Consider the following 21,617-nt stretch of genomic DNA (forward strand, 5'->3'; position numbering starts at 1 on the left):
ATTGTGATGGAAAGACATAACGTCCGTCAGGATAGCTGGAACACGGCATTATTAATGTTTGAAAGATTGGTTAGTTTGTATCTTGAGGGGTTCATTCTAACTGAGGCCCCAAATTGCCTTAATTTTGACTGTATGAATATGTACAAGTTGCTTTCTTCTTAAAACAGAGAGAAATTGCAAACTCAGCATTTAAAGAAGTTCTTTTCTTATAATTGAGCTTTTGTTTTATTTTGGTAATTTAATTTGCATATTCCAATTGCAATTTTATTTTACGCAATTTTGATTCACGAAGATTTAAAATTATGAAATTTTAATTTTCCGATGTTTGATGATTTTTTTTACAGTCATATTTTATTTAGATTTAAGTATCTATTTTATTAAACATGTTAGATTTAAGGATTTACCTATCTTATCTAAGAATGTCTAGATGTAAGCCCGAGTATTTTTCCGCTGGAGAAAATGCTTAATCTTGAGAAGTTTTTTATGAAAATTTTACTTTTCTTTTTTAGCAAAAAGATTTAGTAGAAAAAATGTCATTATTTAATCTTTCTTTCTTTTGATTAAAAGTTTGAGTTGATTATTTAATTATTGATGCGATTTTTAATATAAAAATCATTTGCCTATTATTATGTAGGTACCTAATCAAAGTTTAGGTACTATTGATTATTAATTCATGTATTCGCAATTACATGGTCTGTAATTCTAACTTTAATTGAGATTATGAGGCCATGATTAATGAGATGTGTGAGTGGTAAATGTGCATTTCATGAATGTTAAATGCTTTTCCCATTCCTTATTCCTATCCTTATGTGGTAGTGGAGTCGGTTTGAGTTATTGTGGTGTTCGTAAGTTACCATAATTAATTTTAGGCCTGATGGCCATGCCATTTTAAACTCTTGTAATTTATGCGTTATGAGATTGTGATTTTGTGGACACTGTCTGCACGCATGATGTTAAGATGAGTTATTGTGTTCGATTCCCAGTGACTAGACGGGTGTGTGTTGGAATGATTTTCTTGTATTCCCTGGCAAGTTCGAACCCATTAATTCCCTTTTCCTTACACCAGAGAATGAATGTGTTACGCGGCATTCCTAACTATCTCCGCGCTTCGCTTGTAAACAAACAAAGGCGCGCACATTTTTTCCTTGTTGATTCCCATGTGAAGAGCTACGTGAATAAAAATAATGTATTGGATGGATATACATGCGCTCTAATCCGTGGAAGATCTCAAATAAGCCTTCCTGCTTAGTTTGACGTATAATGTGGTAAGAATTTATCTTTAATTCTTAATAATAAGTGTAGTATGGTATATTTTCACGAAGAAATTTAAAACATTAATTTTTCAACAAATAGACCATTTAACTGCTAACTTTTGACATACGAATGTTTTCCTTAATTTTATTGATCATTTGAATCTAAAATTATCAATTTCTGATGCTATTTAATATGTTTCGTGCCAATTTAAAGTTTTTTAGAAATCTTATATTTTTAATTAAATTGAAATCACGCAACCTCGATATACAAAAATAATAAACCATTAATATTATGTTATTAATTTTTATATTTTTGTTTTAGATGCACCGTTTTCATGGTAATAAATACACATTTGTAAACATTCACATGTTGGTCATTCGGAGGGCTTGGAGATTAAGATTTCGTGTACGGCAAGGCATGCGTACCGAAACAATCTTATTAGTGGTGTAGCTACTCTATAACCAAGTATTTTGTCCTATTCAGATAGTTCAGAGAAGTATCTTATTAGTGGTGTAGCTACTCTAAAACCAAGTATTTTGTCCTATTCAGATAGTTCAGAGAAGTATCTTATTAGTGGTGTAGCTACTCTATAACCAAGTATTTTGTCCTATTCAGATAGTTCAGAGAAGTATCTTATTAGTGGTGTAGCTACTCTATAACCAAGTATTTTGTCCTATTCAGATAGTTCAGAGAAGTATCTTATTAGTGGTGTAGCTACTTTATAACCAAGTATTTTGTCCTATTCAGATAGTTTCAGAGAAGTATCTTATTAGTGGTGTAGCTACTCTATAACCAAGTATTTTGTCCTATCCAGATAGTTCAGAGAAGTATCTTATTAGTGGTGTAGCTACTCTATAACCAAGTATTTTGTCCTATTCAGATAGTTCAGAGAAGTATCTTATTAGTGGTGTAGCTACTCTATAACCAAGTATTTTGTCCTATTCAGATAGTTCAGAGAAGTATCTTATTAGTGGTGTAGCTACTCTATAACCAAGTATTTTGTCCTATTCAGATAGTTCAGAGAAGTATCTTATTAGTGGTGTAGCTACTCTATAACCAAGTATTTTGTCCTATTCAGATAGTTCAGAGAAGTATCTTATTAGTGGTGTAGCTACTCTATAACCAAGTATTTTGTCCTATTCAGATAGTTCAGAGAAGTATCTTATTAGTGGTGTAGCTACTCTATAACCAAGTATTTTGTCCTATTCAGATAGTTTCAGAGAAGTATCTTATTAGTGGTGTAGCTACTCTATAACCAAGTATTTTGTCCTATTCAGATAGTTCTGAGAAGTATCTTATTAGTGGTGTAGCTACTCTAAAACCAAGTATTTTATCCTATTCATAGACAATTCAGAGAAGTATCTCATTAGTGGTGTAGCTACTCTATAACCAAGTATTTTGTCCTATTCATAGATAATTCAGAGAAGTATCTTATTAGTGGTGTAGCTACTCTATAACCAAGTATTTTGTCCTATTCAGATAATTCAGAGAAGTATCTTATTAGTGGTGTAGCTACTCTATAACCAAGTATTTTGTCCTATTCATAGATAACTCAGAGAAGTATCTTATTAGTGGTGTAGCTACTCTATAACCAAGTATTTTGTCCTATTCAGATAGTTCAGAGAAGTATCTTATTAGTGGTGTAGCTACTCTATAACCAAGTATTTTGTCCTATTCAGATAGTTCAGAGAAGTATCTTATTAGTGGTGTAGCTACTCTATAACCAAGTATTTTGTCCTATTCAGATAGTTTCAGAGAAGTATCTTATTAGTGGTGTAGCTACTCTATAACCAAGTATTTTGTCCTATTCAGATAGTTCAGAGAAGTATCTTATTAGTGGTGTAGCTACTCTATAACCAAGTATTTTGTCCTATTCAGATAGTTCAGAGAAGTATCTTATTAGTGGTGTAGCTACTCTATAACCAAGTATTTTGTCCTATTCAGATAGTTCAGAGAAGTATCTTATTAGTGGTGTAGCTACTCTATAACCAAGTATTTTGTCCTATTCAGATAGTTCAGAGAAGTATCTTATTAGTGGTGTAGCTACTCTATAACCAAGTATTTTGTCCTATTCAGATAGTTCAGAGAAGTATCTTATTAGTGGTGTAGCTACTCTATAACCAAGTATTTTGTCCTATTCAGATAGTTCAGAGAAGTACTTTATTAGTGGTGTAGCTACTCTATAAGCAAGTATTTTGTCCTATTCAGATAGTTTCAGAGAAGTATCTTATTAGTGGTGTAGCTACTCTATAACCAAGTATTTTGTCCTATTCAGATAGTTCAGAGAAGTATCTTATTAGTGGTGTAGCTACTCTAAAACCAAGTATTTTGTCCTATTCAGATAGTTCAGAGAAGTATCTTATTAGTGGTGTAGCTACTCTATAACCAAGTATTTTGTCCTATTCAGATAGTTCAGAGAAGTATCTTATTAGTGGTGTAGCTACTCTATAACCAAGTATTTTGTCCTATTCAGATAGTTCAGAGAAGTATCTTATTAGTGGTGTAGCTACTCTATAACCAAGTATTTTGTCCTATTCAGATAGTTCAGAGAAGTATCTTATTAGTGGTGAAGCTACTTTATAACCAAGTATTTTGTCCTATTCATAAATAATTCAGAGAAGTATCTTATTAGTGGTGTAGCTACTCTATAACCAAGTATTTTATCCTATTCATAGATAATTCAGAGAAGTATCTTATTAGTGGTGTAGCTACTCTATAACCAAGTATTTTGTCCTATTCAGATAGTTCAGAGAAGTATCTTATTAGTGGTGTAGCTACTTTATAACAAAGTATTTTGTCCTATGCAGATAGTTCAGAGAAGTATCTTATTAGTGGTGTAGCTACTCTATAACCAAGTATTTTATCCTATTTAGATAATTCAGAGAAGTATCTTATTAGTGGTGTAGCTACTCTATAACCAAGTATTTTATCCTATTTAGATAATTCAGAGAAGTATCTTATTAGTGGTGTAGCTACTCTATAACCAAGTATTTTGTCCTATTCAGATAGTTCAGAGAAGTATCTTATTAGTGGTGAAGCTACTTTATAACCAAGTATTTTGTCCTATTCATAAATAATTCAGAGAAGTATCTTATTAGTGGTGTAGCTACTCTATAACCAAGTATTTTATCCTATTCATAGATAATTCAGAGAAGTATCTTATCAGTGGTGTAGCTACTCTATAACCAAGTATTTTGTCCTATTCATAGATAATTCAGAGAAGTATCTTATTAGTGGTGTAGCTACTATATAACTAAGTATTTTGTCCTATTTAGATAATTCAGAGAAGTATCTTATTAGTGGTGTAGCTACTCTATAACCAAGTATTTTGTCCTAGTCAGATAATTCAGAGAAGTATCTTATTAGTGGTGAAGCTACTTTATAACCAAGTATTTTGTCCTATTCATAAATAATTCAGAGAAGTATCTCATTAGTGGTGTAGCTACTCTATAACCAAGTATTTTATCCTATTTAGATAATTCAGAGAAGTATCTTATTAGTGGTGTAGCTACTCTATAACCAAGTATTTTGTCCTATTCATAGACAATTCAGAGAAGTATCTTATTAGTGGTGTAGCTACTCTATAACCAAGTATTTTGTCCTATTCATAGATAATTCAGAGAAGTATCTTATTAGTGGTGTAGCTACTCTATAACCAAGTATTTTATCCTATTCAGATAATTCAGAGAAGTATCTTATTAGTGGTGTAGCTACTCTATAACCAAGTATTTTGTCATATTCATAAATAATTCAGAGAAGTATCTTATTAGTGGTGAAGCTACTTTATAACAAAGTATTTTGTCCTATTCATATAATTCTAAAAAGTTTTACTTTTTTAAAAGAAAAAGTGAAAAGATATTATATAGGGGAAAGATTATTTTTTCGGGATGATTTCTCTTGAAAATATGGTGGCACCCTACACCAAAATAATTGCAAACCTTCTACATTTGATGATTATAAAAATTAAATAATTTTATTATTAAATTATTCAGCAAATATATCCTTATACGAGTATCAAATATAGTCTGATATGTACAGGTACAGCAGGGGAATCTAAAAAAATAGAACATATATTTTATAAATGGTTAATTATACCATTATCATGTAACTGCGCTTACTTGAAAAGAGAATTGTTCTTGTTAAGATAATTCTACGATGCTTCTGAAAATAAATAAGTTAAATAAATGCTTATGAATTTGCACAGTTAGTACAGTTCACAATAACAATGATAATACTGTAACAGTAGAACAAAGCTTAAGGAGGCTTTAATAGAATTGTCCTATTGCAATGTTTTTAGTACTCAAAGAAACCGCTGTGTTAGTTTGTTTTTATATTTATTTGTCTGTGGATGATGGTTTGGAAATATAAGTTGATCAAACATCAAATTATACCTACAGCAACACGTAGTTGTAGCGAAGCTACTAGATAATCTACTTTGTTTTGTGTGATGTTCATCTCAAAATAATACAACGTCATACTAGAGGCATTAAAACTACTTCTATGCCTGAAAAGAGTATGAGGAATAGCAGCAACTAATAATTACGCACATTTTATACTTCAAAAAAATCGTCCAGACTAGGAGTTGGTTGTCCGACGGGCTTCGGGGTAATGAATACCCAATGCAAAATTAACATATTGTTCACTATATATTTGAAGGCCATGCAAATAGTCATTTAGGCCTGCAAGCTTTAGTGCAGTACAGGCAGTATTGCACATATATAACATACAATTTTAGAATTTTAATTGCAATATGTAAAACAATTTTGTATATTTCCAAGGTTTTTATTATATAAGTAAGCTGTAGTCCATTTGTATTTCGTCATTCTTGTTTATATTTGAAGTAAGTACTACGTAATAATTGCACGTGTTTGCTGAGACTTTTTTCAAACCTTAAGGACTTCTTTTATAAACTTAGAAGACGTTTTTCAAAACAATTTTAGGAATATTTTTCATTATTCAAGTGCACCCCTAGCTTTAAATAGTTTTGTTTAGAATGTGGTGGCATGGAGAATCCTATCCAAAAACCAGTTTTACTTAAGAATAAAATAAGTTTCCTTTAGTATCGAAATAGTTTTTCTCTAATATTTATTTTTCGATATTTTATTACGTGGATGCTGCACCATGTACTCTGATAAAGTGATGCTTGCAGCTGGCTAAAGTAACGATACCCCCTATCCGTTCCTAATGGATGAACGAACTTACAAATGAAAGTGGTCCATATTAGCAATCTAAATTAACGATAAATTTTCCCCTGTCAACATATCCACGAATATCATATATCCATCCATTTCAGTAGAGGAATTAACTTACCCATCGAACAGTTCCACTACAAAGCTTCTCTAAAATTTATAAATCCAACTTTACCGTTTTAGAGGTTTTATTGGACACACGGACATAAACAAACCAAACTCTTAAACAATAAATTTAATGATATGTTATAAAATTAAAACTTTAAAAAGGGTTGCAAATTGCAATCATAAAAACATTGAAATAACTAGAAAAATATTTTCCTAAAACAAATATCAAATGACAGCTTTCCGAGTTTTGGAATCGTTTATTCTTGCTAAAGCAACAACAATCAAATAAATTATGCATATAACATATTATACAATATAAAAATTACAATATATTAAGCAGTAAATTTTAAAATTTCTCTCCTTTTTAAAAAATTCTTTACAAAATTAAAATTTATTTTGGTAAAAAGTTTTATTTCTTTTTGCATATTTTATCTAATTCCGACATTTATGTTAAAAATAAATTTTTTTGCAAATATATAAATATATAATGGAGAAAGCAAATTTTATCACCTAAATCTTTTTAAAAGCGAAGCTTTTCTATAAATTCGTACAGCTTCTTCGTTAATTTAGGCATATAGTAGTTACGATAACAGCGTATAACTCTATTTAAAAACAGAGAAGCTGAACTTTGTGAAATAAAATTTCAAAATAGCATAAAGAAATTTTCATTAAATCATGATTCATATGAAGAATATTTTATTATTATTGTTCCAAATACTTTAAGTATGAAATGATGCACGAATAACAAGATTATATTTTTGTAATTTCCATAATTTTTATTGGTTTTTATCAGGTTAAAGCTAGATGTTTTTGGTTTTATTATGCCTATATCCTTCATGCTCATTGGATATATGTACAGGCATTGTTTATGCTCGCACATCGTTATGAGTTGCACAAGAATGCCTACAAATAATCTGGAAAAGCCAAGATCCTATAATGCATATGGAGCATTTGGCTCATCAAAACACGCGTAAAATGTATCTTTTTCCTGCATTCATGTGTTTTGTGATATAAGGAGATTCATTGATGGCTTTCAAATTTTAGGCTAGGTACTAAAATGATTCCCTTAAAATGATACATACCAAATGACTCAAAAACTGTATGGTAAGTGATGTTAAAAGAAAGACTCTAAAGTATATTAGTAAAGTCCATATGTGTTTACCAAAATAAAAATTCTTGAAAAAAAGCCAAAGCATTTTTGTTGAGAATTTGCATAATTGTGAAATTGTAAAAGTGGTCACTACTGACTACTCACTGGTCATGTGATTCTGATGGGAGGGAAAATAGGGGGCAACCCCCCCCCCCCCCCTCCAGTCAAAATGGTCTGTTATGGATGTAATGAAACAAGAAAAGAAAATACACGACCTAATTTTGATTTTGGAATGTTAAAACGTTTATTATTTTGCTGGAACTCAAAAAAGCAAAGTTATTAGGCAAACATGAAAAAAATGACACATTAATATGCCAAACTTGGGGCAAAACGTTGTAAACTCAAAAGTATTGGTTTCAAAAAGAAATAATTTAATTGAAGATTGCGTCTCAAGAAATTTAAGATTTAATAGAATAATACTTCTGTATCGAATCTACTTTGGAAAAGGAATCCATGAATAAAAGCCTGAATGAGAAAAAGAAAAAAATCTAACTTTTCTCAATATATTGGCACAGCCCTATTTATCACATAAGATATTATTGTCTGTGGATAAGCTTCTTACAGTGAGGTAGGCGCTAGGATTAGATACTTTTTACAGGCTTGGATAGGTATCACTTTTATACAAAATTAATGGGATCAGGAAACGATTTTTAAGTAAAACATATTCTGCTACCCATGATGATAAGAGAGGTAGAAGAATTTGGACAACAAACTGTAAACGCAATGTTTTATAAACACTTTCTAAAACTTTGAGTACTTTTTTTAAATTTAGCGTTTCAACCAATAATTGAAATTTAAAGTAGGGTTATTTTATTTATCATCATTTGGGATGTAAATCAATTTTATCGATTATTGTTGATTATTGTTCAACGTTCATTATTCCCTAAATTTACCTGATATGTACAAACGTTTATGCGTTCTTATTATGAGTTAGTATGCGAAAGGAATACATATAAAATGTTACACCAAGTATTAAATCAATAGGATGATTCTATTATTTCCAAATTAGTTGTCATGGTATATGTATTGAAATTGACACTTTTAACATGAACAAATTATCTTCTGATTAAAATAACTTGTATGCTATGCTATCTACCTTATCATTGCTGGAATCAGCATACAATTGTTTATAGATATCCATATCCTCATGGTTAGTGCAACTTTAATGTTAAATATAAAACATTGAAAATGTATATGTTAAATATGAGTAGCATCGCACTGCATGCTCAGCTCATTGATATTTGTTTTAATATTAAATTAAAAGAATAGAGTGGGCAACAGCTATATGTAACTCTGTGTCGACTTTCAATTGGGTCTTATAAACTAAGCCAATGACGTCGGAAGACTTAACACAGTCGATTTGCTACAAAAGAGCACAAAGTAATGGGACCAAAAAGGTCCCAACCAATTAGTCCATGTAGTTTTCTGGGTTATACATTAAGACTTAATTTTACATTTACAATGTGATAAGCATATTATCTTATTAGTTTTAAGAAAGGAAAAATACGTTCCTAGCATCTTTAGTGACATTAATCGAAATAGGAATGAATGGAGGGGGTCTAAAATAAACCAATAACCCAATACAAAGCTTTCCTTAAAACCATAGCTACATAAATTATATTAAATTTGCTAAATAACATTTTTATCATGGATCTTAAAGGATAAAACAAAGGATGATAAATTGAATTACAGCCATAATTGGTAATTAGGATAAACAAAATTAACCCTTCTGTAAATGTAAATTATTAGAATAAAGGTTTGAACACTGCTAGTTTGTACAACCCAATCAATAAAAGACCTAAAAACTTTTAAGCCAACGACGAGGCAATTGTTTAAAAATTTTTCTCGTATTCATTCGAACCCGGTGGATAGGAACCGGTTCTCATCCATACGAAAAAACTATGTCTAGCATCGTATTATATCCAGTTTTCTACGAATATAGAAATGTACAATCATAAGATTAAAACCAGTTTTTTAGCCCGTGCCTTCGGCATCTCGGGGCTAAAAAAACTGGTTTTAATCTTATAATTGTACATTCTATATCCGCGGAAAGCCGTTTATAATACGATGCGAGAAATAACTATTAAAGGCCAGAAAAGGAAGGGTACAAAGTATCTCAAAATTAGACATGTGACGTCAGCCATGTGAGAGGGATGAGAAGAGAAGTGGGAAATAACTATGCGAGAAATAACTATTCTCGTATTCATTTGAATCCGGTGGATAGGAACCGGTTCTCATCCATACGAAAAAACTATGTCTAGCATCGTATTATAAACGGCTTTCTACGAATATAAAAATGTACAATCATAAGATTACAACCAGTTTTTTTAGCCGGTGCCTTTGGCACCTCGGGGCTAAAAAAACTAGTTATATCTTATAATTGTACATTCTATATCCGCGGAAAGCCGTTTATAATACGATGCGAGAAATAACTATTAAAGGCCAGAAAAGGAAGGGTACAAAGTATCTCAAAATTAGACATGTGACGTCAGCCATGTGAGAGGGATGAGAAGAGAAGTGGGAAAGAAAACTCCTATAGAAGAGATTGATAATTCCTCGTTTTTATGACGTCATATTTTGAAACACTTTGTCCCCTTTCCAGAAAAATTTACAGTCCAATGTCCATTCCCTGCCTTTTTTTATAGGCTCTGTATTATTTCATAAACATATTATTTTGTAGGGAAGCATTATTCTTGTATAAACAAGATTTTGACTTTCTAAATTTTATGAACATCTTTATAGCAAAGAGGTTTTTACTGACCTATATATAATGATTTTAATCCCTTCATAAACATTTTTTACAACAGGGATTGTTAAAGAATTATGTATGACTAATATAACAAGGATGACAACATTCATATCAGCAAAGAACAGTGAAGAAATTATTTTGCTAAACATGTTGTTTTGATTGTAAAACTGTTGCAAAAAAACATAAAAACATCAGGAATCTTTATGGATAGGACAATGGCCGACGAATTGATGCACATCTCCATATGATGATGCACAAAGTTACTCCTTCTGTAGATTACAATTAATGGGTTGAACGTTTAAGCAAAGCATTCAATAAACCTACCGATCAAAACTCATTAAAAGTCCCAAAAGTTGTTAAGCCAACGAACAAGAAAACGTTAGAATAAAACTTTTGGGACATTTGTAATAATTAATGATAATTGCAATGTCACCTCCCTCCCTAAAACATAGTCATAAAGTAGTTGAAAATGAAAATTTACGGCGTTGATGGACGTACGGACAAACATACTATTACTTTATAAAATCTTCGCTTTGTGGGCTAATCCTTAATTGACCTAGAGAAAGCATTTTATAGTGTACATTCATGTTGTGTTTATGTTCGTATTAAGAATATATATAAATGTTTAGTCAAGTGCAGAGCTTCAATGGTTTTCATGGAGGTTTCATTGAATTATTTGATTATGAAAAAATCTTCGATTACACTAAAACCACTGAATTAAAAAATACTTTTTAGTACTCTAAAATTCTTAATAATAGTCCCCAAAGTTGTTGAGCTAACGAACAAGAAAAAATTATTACAAAACTTTAGGGACTTGCAGGGAAAAGGGAATGTGATTCTGACAAATAATTCTAAGTAAAAATTTCCATAAACTCCATTCCCTTTTTTCTCCCCTTCTTACTCACTTCCCTTTCAGTTACACCAAAAAAACAAGTTTTTCTCCAACAAAATATTTAATTTTCGGCAATTTTAAATGGAATTAATTTGGTGAATAGCAGCCCCTAGGAACTAGTGTAATAAACAGCTCAATGTCCCCTCCCTCCATGTAATCAAACAGATGTAGAGATTTGATTAGGAAATTGACTACTAAATATACTTGCTGTATGTGTAAGCCTAGTTTTGGCAATATAGTATCATTAGAAACCTAAATATCAAATCATAAAAATCTCTTAAGCCTATCATTTGAATTCCAAAGTGTCCCACTGCGACGCCGGTCTTTGCGGTTGCACAGCCACTCTATAACTAGTTTAATTAGTAAACAAACTGTTGAAATCAAATGAAACTCATATCGCATGAATAAAGATTATAAATTTTCTATTCTATTCTGTAGTAGTAAAGAATTCAAAAGCTTTACAGAACAGGAAAGCTTCACATTGGTCCCGAGATGGTTTTATGCTATTCTTTTTTCAGATATAATTCTTGGTTTTAGGCTAAATTCTTCCCTTCCCTACACCTTCAAATTACAGCTGACATTCATCCATAATTGTTGACTTTCAATATTTACTTGATTTTAAAGAAGTGATGAAAATATAGGCAAAAACGTTGTGATAACTTACTTTATATGATTTTTGGAGAAAAATGGGATCGCAATCAATTTTCCATTTATAAATTTCTAAAATTCCGAGACTCATTTAAAGAGTGTTCCTACAAAACCTAAAAAATATTTTCTTTTGCTTGAAGTTGGAAAAATAAACATAAAAGTTTTATTTTGTGTTTTAAATTAAAATTTCATAATTACAGTTTTTCCTCTTGAGTTTGCATTCATAATTTTTTTTATTGTTGTTTACTTTTTTGAGGGAACTCCTATCTAAAAATGTAAAATGATTCTAGGGTGTTTTTCTCTTTCTCTTTGGTTACAAGTAACCCCACCCTCTGAAATCAAAATTCCCCCATCCCCCTAGATATAAATCACCTCTCCACCCCTGACCCTAAAAGTCCATCCCTTAATTTTCATCCCTAAAAATCATCCTTAGACGTTTCTTCAAAAAAAATATGTTATTCATATAAAGAAGTCCGATATTTTTATTGCTATTGTATACTATTTATTAAATCTTATTATTGTTTATTGTCAGATAATATATATTAAAAACATGTATAATTTTAACTTTGATGAGATATGTAATGAATTTTCCATATTACCCGTAAGATTTTTTCGCATGTTATTACTGCGCTACTTATCATTACAACCTTTTTTCTACTACATTTTAAAAATTCTTTAATTTCACTTTATACTGTAAGTTATAGCTTATTCCTTACAGGAAAATAGGTTTAGTTTTCAATAGATTTTCCAGTATGGCTTCAAAACCGATCAATATCCTCTGGTACTGGTTCTCAGCTATACAAAAAAAAATTATGTATAGTATCGCAATACAGACAATTTTCCACGAATATTAAAATTAAATAAATACCATTTTTATTAGCTCAGGCCTTCGACTATGATAATTACTGTTATTTTCACCTAGGAGAGAACTTTTATTGTTATTCTTTAATGTCATTTTTATCTTGGAAATACTATGGATATAGAAACATACTTATATTCCTGATGTAAAAAATTAAGTTATTTTCATATATGACAGTAAATTATGTGGACAAAATATTATCTGCTCCTATTTTCTTGTTGTAAAAACTTACACTATGTTTCCTGGTAATCAATTCCTGTTGTAAAATATTATTTTAATCCAAGACGTAAAATAGCCTTTCCCTGTTTCCCTGATGTATAATTTAATATTATATTTTTCTAGGACAGAACATAACATGTCCCTATATTCCTGATGTAAAAATTTATGTTATTTTTTATCTAGGACAGAACATTAGGCATAATTGCTTCACCCGGGGTATACTACAATATACCTTACTCAAGAACTCTAGAGTAATTTTGGGAGGAAGAGAACATTGGACTGCAAACTAAATTTGAAAAATTACGTTCTTTGATTAATTGGCTCAAATGTTGGAAACTTTTATTTAAAGCTTGATCGATTGGTTTTGCCAATCTTTTACCTAAGTTTCCTGATGTTTTCGTCGTCGATTTATTTCTGATATTCTTTGGAAAAAAATCATAGAACATGAAATATTGACTTTCTTACACTTCAAAATAAAATCCCTTACATAAAAAAACCTTTTCCCTAACGTGAAATTAAAAATGTAATTTTCACATACTTAAATGATTATAGATAAATTGATCAATCAAAATAAATAATAAAATTATGTCAATATTAATTCCTTTCTACTAAAACAAAATAATAAAACGCTTGGCTTTGTTTGCTAGAAGTTATTCATTGTATATACATATATATATTATATAAATAACTTATAAATATATGAAAAATAATCTACATGTTTTTATGTTGACCTGTTGCTAAGATTGTAAATAATGTTAAATGCTTTGCTCATAAGTATGTGCCTAATTATCCCAGGAATTTTAATCTCAAAATTTTGCAAAAAAAAACATCAATGTACCATTTGAAAGACAGAAGTCATCACACTAAATTTTTAAAATAATTTTTTTGTTATTTGATTAAATGTATCAGCCATGATAAAATGTGTGCCACCCAAAAAGTTAAGAAGACTATATGAGCATTATATCAGGGATCTACAGATATAAGAGAATTGACAATACGTTGATACAAATACATCTCCAATTAAGATAGACAATATTACCCCTTATGTAGAGCAAAGTTTTGTTTTTTACACTGTAGGATTGTACAACCCAAAAGAAGATTTTATAAAATACCCAACGTTTTTAGTCAACCAATAAGAAATTAATTTATTAAATACTATAATATGAAGTTTTACTTTTTGGGGTAGAACGGGGGAAAGATTTTTTTAAGTGTCATTATTTTATTCTATAAGTTAATGAGTTGGTTGTAAAAGTGAATCATAGAGGCACTAAAGAAAGTGATCTCCTTTCTAATTTTCTCCCTGTCTCATAATACGTTCTAATACACACGAAAAGTGGCGGTAACAACTTCAATTTACTAAAATACTAAAGTTCATTTATAATAAAACAAGGTTGAAAACTTCAACAAAATCGAAGCTCTACAAATCAAATGGTGAGACAAAATATACAGTATTTAATATTCAACATAATTTAGAAGTCAGAATAAAATATATATCTATCCAAAAATTACTTTACATTTGCTGGATTTTATAGATGCTTTGCTTATGAGATTTCACCTATTTGTCTTAGAAATTAACATGTCAAAATCTGAGAATAGTATAACCATATTGTATTAGAAAGAATTTTGACAAAAAAAGCCTCTTTGGGGGTAGGGGTTGGGCTATTTCTCTCTTGAAAAAAAATAAATCGGTAAGCAGGTTTGCGAGATCTTAAGGGACATATAGACACTCAAATAACTAAAGTCACCTTTACTTCTATTAAAAGTCAAATGGGTATGAATTAACAAACATTCAACTGTATGGTATAATGTAAAAAATAGTATATTTTGATTGTGGTTACCGAAAAAGCATATAAAATTCCTAGGGGTGGGGATTTTTAGACGATATATATCCTAGTAATAGAGGGGTGGCTTTTTAGTTGGGGGTGGTATAAGGGTGTTTTGTACACATATTTATGTGTGTATTATAGGCCAATTTTCAGAGATAATGGCCTTTTTAATGGTTTTATACTATTATATACACTTAGATTAGTTTTTAAATGCGTAGCATCTCTAAAATATAGGCTCTTTAAATTTAAAATAAATTACAACATTTCTTATTATACATTATTCTATTTTTCTTAAAAGTGTAGCTTTTCTTCAACTAGATTGTGTAACAAAGCCCGACTGATTTGTATATACCGTTTAAAACACTAAAAATCAATTGATTATTAATAAACATATGATTTTATTCATTTGTTCAAAATCCTTGAAAATTCTACAGTTTTACATTTTTCTAAATGCATCAAAAATAATTCTAGTTTATTATGTTTGCGCTACTTATTAATATGTTGGTACTTTATCTGGCTTATATTGCTATGCACTTATGGATTTTTCTTCCTTATTACTCTCTACATACTTTAAATTATCCTGTAATATCATTTATATAAAATGGTCAAAAAGTTGTTCAAATTGGAGAAATTTTCTATTTGATTTAATCAAATTATCCTTATATAAAAGTAATAAGATGTCAACCTGTCTGTGTTTGTTTTTACCGATATGGTTCTCGCAAAACGCTGGACTGATATGGTTCTCCTTTATAGTAATAGAAATATTATATCATTATTTCATCCATATTAAAGAATAGCTTTGGTATTATTAAAAGGTCAAATAACCGAATGAATCAGTTATACCAAGACACTCTGTAGGGTTTGTAGAATAGTCCATTATTCTAATATGACGTCATTTAGGAGTTTTGGCCGAAAGCTTTTAATTTATCCCCTTTTTATCTTGGTACATTAAAAAGAACTTCAAATTCTTGTAGCTAAAACGTTTTGCATGATTTATAGAGTAGCTGCATTGTTACTAAAAGGACAAAATTTCTTGTTACTGCAGCTATCTAATTGTAATGAACCAAAAAATTGTTATGTTGCACCGTTTTTAATCTTTTTGTAGGAGTAGAGGGAAATACAAGTAGGCTACAAATCCATTTTTAGCTTGTCTTATGTAGATCAGTAGCGAGAAGTATGATTGATATAAAAAAGGACAGTTAACTTTTATATAATAGTAGCTTGATTTATCGAAATAGTGACAGACGAATCAATTTACATCGTTTTGAACATTAACCAACTGATAAATTAATTCACATTTTGGTGCTTTAACTCTTACCTATAAATGGTTCATTGAAACCTTCTCATTTTCTTTTTGATTTTTGATCTAACACCCAGTGAGCCATATCCCTTCTAGACAATTTCCCGGATGGGCTCGATCCTAACCCCAACACAAACTTTAAATAAATTTTTCAAAATATTATTTTCTTTCAAAAAAAGTTTGTTAATGGTCCTTATGCGAAATGATATAAACTGGAAGATATTTTTCAACTGGCGGAAAACTGGAGGTCAAAATAGTTTTTTCAAATAAACAAAATTTATATCCCTTTACCCAATTAGTTTCGTGTCATTACGCCAGAGAATATTTCCACACAAACACTAGTTGCAACATTTATCAACTGTTAAAAATATTTTAAATCTATGTCTGTCCATTTAGATCTCAAGAATGGCAGATAATATTTCCTCACAGACATTAGTTGCAATACTAATAAGCGGTTAAAAAAATGCATAAATATAATCCTGTCTATTTAGATCTCAAGAATGGCAGATAGTATTTCCACATAAACACTAATTTTAAGATTACTAATACACAGTAGAAAGTAATTACATATATTATTCGCTTGGTGATTCCTGTAGCAATTAGGAACAATATATGAAGCAAAGCATTTCTAAAGCAGAAAGTCAGTACTTCCACTTTAATGATGCTGATTTTTAAACTTTTAAATTTAATTTTTTACACAAATAAAAATTCTTAACTCCGATAATGATTAGACACAATGTTACATGCAAAGCTTCTCTGTAGTCAAGTATTTAAATGCAGGTCAATTCATAATTTCATATGAAGCATCCTTGATTCAGATAATTTAGCGACAGTTAAAAATAGTATTTTTAAAATCTGACTTCTAATAATGTACCTTTTAAACTAGTAGTTACTTTATAATTTAAAAAAAAATTGTCAGTCTGAATGTCTAAATTACTGGTTTTCTCTTTTGTAAATGTTGTCATCCTTGTTTTTAGAATATGATGGTATTTTATAAATATTTCTAGTAACTTTTTTTTAGAGTATGTTTGGAGACATTTTATCAAATGTTTTTATTAGTAGAATAATAACTTTGAGTCAGTTACAAACAATAACTATTTTATCACATAGAATTGGGAAATCTTAATTTTTCCTTCTTCAAAAAATTAGTGACATTTTTAGGGTGTTTTTAGTTGATAGCTTATATTTTACTGCGGCTGCGCCCCAAACATCAAGGTGATGTACACTCGAAGTTGTAGGAAGAGTGCAATAAGCAGCCTAAAACCATCCCAAGAATAAAAGTCTAAACCACATTAGTACAAATGAAGTTCGAACAGAAAATCATACAACTTTATGTAAAAGGATAAAGATTAATATTATTTTAAAACTTATTTTTGCTTGCTTGTCGTAAACTCACTAAACCTTTCAAGATTTCAAGAACATAACAATTTTATAAAAAGACAAGTAATTTACATAATTACAGACATCTAAAATATAAAGTAGTTTGGTGCCTGACTGTAAGTCTGTTGCATAATATCTCAGAAACTGCAGCTTAGAGAAGCGTCATCCTAATCCTGTAAAGGTTTAAATCTTGGTGCGAAGAGAACCTTGGATTTTTAAAAACTTATTAAAGTTATAATTTTAAAGAAAAATTTATCATATGTAATATTTTATCTTGAAACAATTTTTATAATTCAACTATAAATAAATCAATTATGTTGAAAATTAAGAATGTGATTTTCTTCTCCATAAATTATCAGAAAAACTTGCTCATTACATTATCAAACTATGATTCAGTCACAACAAGGAAGAAAAATATTTTTTCGATTGCTTTATTCTTTTGACTGTTATGGAAGCTTCGCTGTGGTTAATTTTAATAGATTTTTTCTCTCCAAAAAATTAAGGAAATCATAAATTTTAAAAAGTTATCAATGTATGTTTAATTGTTTATCTTAATTTTGTATTATTCCTATTAAAACATATAAGGATGTATGTCTGACTGTCTGACTGATATTAATATATTATATGGATTGATTGTTATTCCCTTTAAGTAGGCTTTTTATGTGTTCTGGAAAGGTAGAATAAATAGGCAGTTTATTGGAAAGAAAATTGTCTTAGAGTTGAGCAAAGTTGTTAAGAATAGACTTTAGATAAGACATGAACGAAGAGAAGCAATCCCTCCCCCCTGCTTCCTTAAAATTATTGAGAAAAAGGGGGGGGGGGGACATCATATTAGTATCATTATCAATAATGTTTGTAAATGCTATCGATCACATTAAGGACTCATTTGATATACCAAGACAATAATTAAAATTATTAAATATTATAGAAGCTAGCATAACTTATGCCTTATTTTAAACTAGCGGCTGTGTCCCTAGAATTCAGGAGCTGTGCATTCAAAAAAAATGGCTAAAACCAACCTAAATCTAAAATTCAAAAATTAAATAGCCTAAAACTATCCTGGGACCTATACAAAGCTTTTAATTCAGTAGTTTCCGAAATTTCAAGCTTTAGACAAAAACCTTACTCCTTTATATAATAGGATTGTTTTTTACTATGAATATTTTGAGTCATAATATGAGGATAAAATGGCTTATAATCAATTTAGTTTAATAAGAATTTAGTTAAGGAAAGTTGACTAAAGACAAAGTTTAGACAATTGGAAAGGAAAATAAGAGAGAAAGAAAAGTTCAAAGGGAAGGTGAATAAAGAGAAATAAAAGGTGAAATTACATGATAAGAGAAACATACATATGAAAGAGAGAGAGAGAGAGAGAGAGAGAGAGAGAGAGAGAGAGAGAGAGAGAGAGAGAGAGAGAGAGAGAGAGAGAGAGAGAGAGATAGAGAATTAAAGAGAGAGTGGAAAGGAGAAAGAGAGAGACATCGTAAGTAAGTAACCGTAAGAAAGTAGAGAAAGGAAGTGGAGAAAGAGATAGAGAGGGGAGAGAGAGAGAGAGAGTCTGTATTAAGATGATGATATGTATTAGTAGGGTACCATGGTATACCATAGTAAGGATGACACTCATAGGAGTCCATGAAATTACGCAAAATATAAAGCTAAAAATTAAAATAAGCTTTACTGTTAAAATTTTTTTTTTCGTTCAAATTCTTTCTTCTTATCTCTGATATGTTTTAATTGAAAAGCGTCTTTTTCTAACTATGGTGAGCTATTGAAGATGGTTTAAGTTTTAGATTTAGATTAACGAATAAAGATTGTAAGTTATTAAACAAATAGAAAATTTTCTTTTCAATTTTTTTACCTATGTGAAATTTAGCGACAAAGTATGAACCCCGACACTCGAGTAAGAACTCTTTTCTCCCTTCCGCACGTCCCCTCGCGGCGCCCTTACCCACTACCCCTTATTACCACCCTCCTTTCTACCCCTTATTTCACCCCGCGTCTTTTTTTCACCCTCCCTGCGTCTCTTTCCGCCCTCCCCGCCACTTCTTCCGCCCCCCATCCCCGGTGTCTCTTGGAGAGCTCTGATCTCGGAACTATGATCCGTTTAGATTATCGTAGACATCTCACCAGGAACCATCTAAAGGTACACCACATGATCACACAGTTCAACACGTCTTACAAAATTTTTTCCGTCGCAAAGTTCAATATTTTGTCTATTTCTCACAAGCAAAAAAAACTTTGCATTTATTCTGCAATTTTTTTTGCAAAGTTTAAAGTGCGTTAAAATAAGTTTTTCTGTTTTTTTTCGGCTGCTTTTACACTATGAGTGAAACAGTTAGAGATTAAGACTTAGATTTTTAAAAGCTTACAAATCATTGTTTTTAAATATGTTCTAATGTATTTAATTTTTTTATGAAACCTAAATTAGAAGTATCTGAAATGGTTAAATCCTTAGCGTTTTCATTAAGTCTGATAATCAAAGCATTCAATATTTTGATATTCAAAATAGTTCTTAAAAATAACTTGAAAGCACACAAACACAACAACTGTAAATGGTCAAATAGTTGATTAAAAAATGTTAAGTTAAGTGTAACCCATTAGAGTGAAAAATTTCAGTTTTTATAAGTTCTGATAAAGTGTTGTCAGTTAAGAAATTTAGCTTTTTTAGTTTTAAATTTGAAAACAGCAAAAGTGTCTGACTATGACGTCAGAAAAAATTAACAATTAACCAATGAGAGGCCGTTATATATTTTACCATTGTGAATACTGGATTCTCATTGGTTAATTGTTAATTTTTTCTGACGTCATAGTCAGACACTTTTACTGTTTTCTTTAAATTTTGTAGATATTTCACGTACTTATTATAAGATTTGCGTTACATTTACATTTGCTTTTTTACAAATTGTTGAAAAACTGTTAAATATTTCAGAATCTTGGTCTGAAGGCTCGAGACGGAAGGAAAACAGTATAATAAACAATAGTGATAATTAATTTAGTGAATATTCTTGGTTCGTTTTTTTCAAAACGAAGAAGTTTAGTATAATTTGGTTCAGTTAAAAAGGTAAGATTTACATTATTTTTAAGACCATAGATTCATTTCCATAAAAAAATCTGTCATTTTTTTATGAAAAAATCTGTCATCTTTTTTATGAAAAAATCTGTCATCTTTTTTATGAAAAAATCTGTCATCTTTTTATGAAAAAATCTGCCATCTTTTTTATAAAAAAATCCTCTAAATTTGGTTATTGGTTATGTTTCAATGAAAAAGAGGTTTCTTTTTAATTAAAGTAAAAATGTTTGTAAAAAGCAAAGAAATTGTCATTTAGTAACCAAAGAAAAGTGTCACTAAAATTAAAAATCACTATAGTATCTAATTAAAATTTTAGTCTATCATCCTATTATAGTGAGTTTATATTATACAGAGGTGGAGACAAAAAGTGAAGTATGCGCGACTCTTCATATTCTAAAGGATTATTAACCCTTAATATATAAGCATTTAGGAGTTATCCCCCAAAAAATTTTACTTTTAACTTAAAGTCATCTTATTATGTAAGTTTTTTGTCTGTAGTTTAAAATTTCGATAACTACTGAACCGATTTAGTTCTTCTTTAGGGAAGCTTTATGTAGGTCTGATGATAGTTTTTTGATATTTCATTTCTAAATGTAAGTCTTAGGATGGTTTTCGGCAATCTTTAACTCTTATTTCTTAAACCTTTAAAACAGAATCCCTCGATGCCAGGGTTCAGCCTCTAGTTTTACATAAAGTGAAATTAAAAGAACCATTTCTTTATTTTCTCTAAAAATCAACTTTATTAAAGTTTTATGTATGTTTAGAACCATGTTTAAAAAAATATAGTACTTATCTTTTTGGCTTTTCATGAAGCAAATACGTATTTTGAACAATATTAAATTTAAAAATTGAATTTAATTATAAAATTTCACGAATTTCTTTAAGGGTCATGATATCATATAAAAATAAAAAAAGGTTTTCCAAGAATAATCAGTATCATGTACAAAATAGAATACAATTTAAGTTGTTTTTT

General features: G+C 29.9%; 1 protein-coding gene across 1 annotated transcript in view; it reads left to right on the forward strand.

The window, feature by feature from the left end:
• Window positions 1-19,680: 19,680 nt before the first annotated feature.
• The window catches only part of tnc (tenectin), a 174,314-nt gene continuing 172,377 nt past the window's right edge, over window positions 19,681-21,617 (forward strand). Inside the window, exons 1-2 of the mRNA XM_080153469.1 lie at window positions 19,681-19,717; window positions 20,504-20,635. The gene's annotated coding sequence lies outside the window, so the exon portion shown is untranslated. The remainder of the gene's footprint in view (window positions 19,718-20,503; window positions 20,636-21,617) is intronic.

This window comes from Acartia tonsa, chromosome 3 (assembly GCF_053477335.1).
Source record: "Acartia tonsa isolate MP-2025a chromosome 3, ASM5347733v1, whole genome shotgun sequence".
NCBI lineage: Eukaryota > Metazoa > Arthropoda > Copepoda > Calanoida > Acartiidae > Acartia > Acartia tonsa.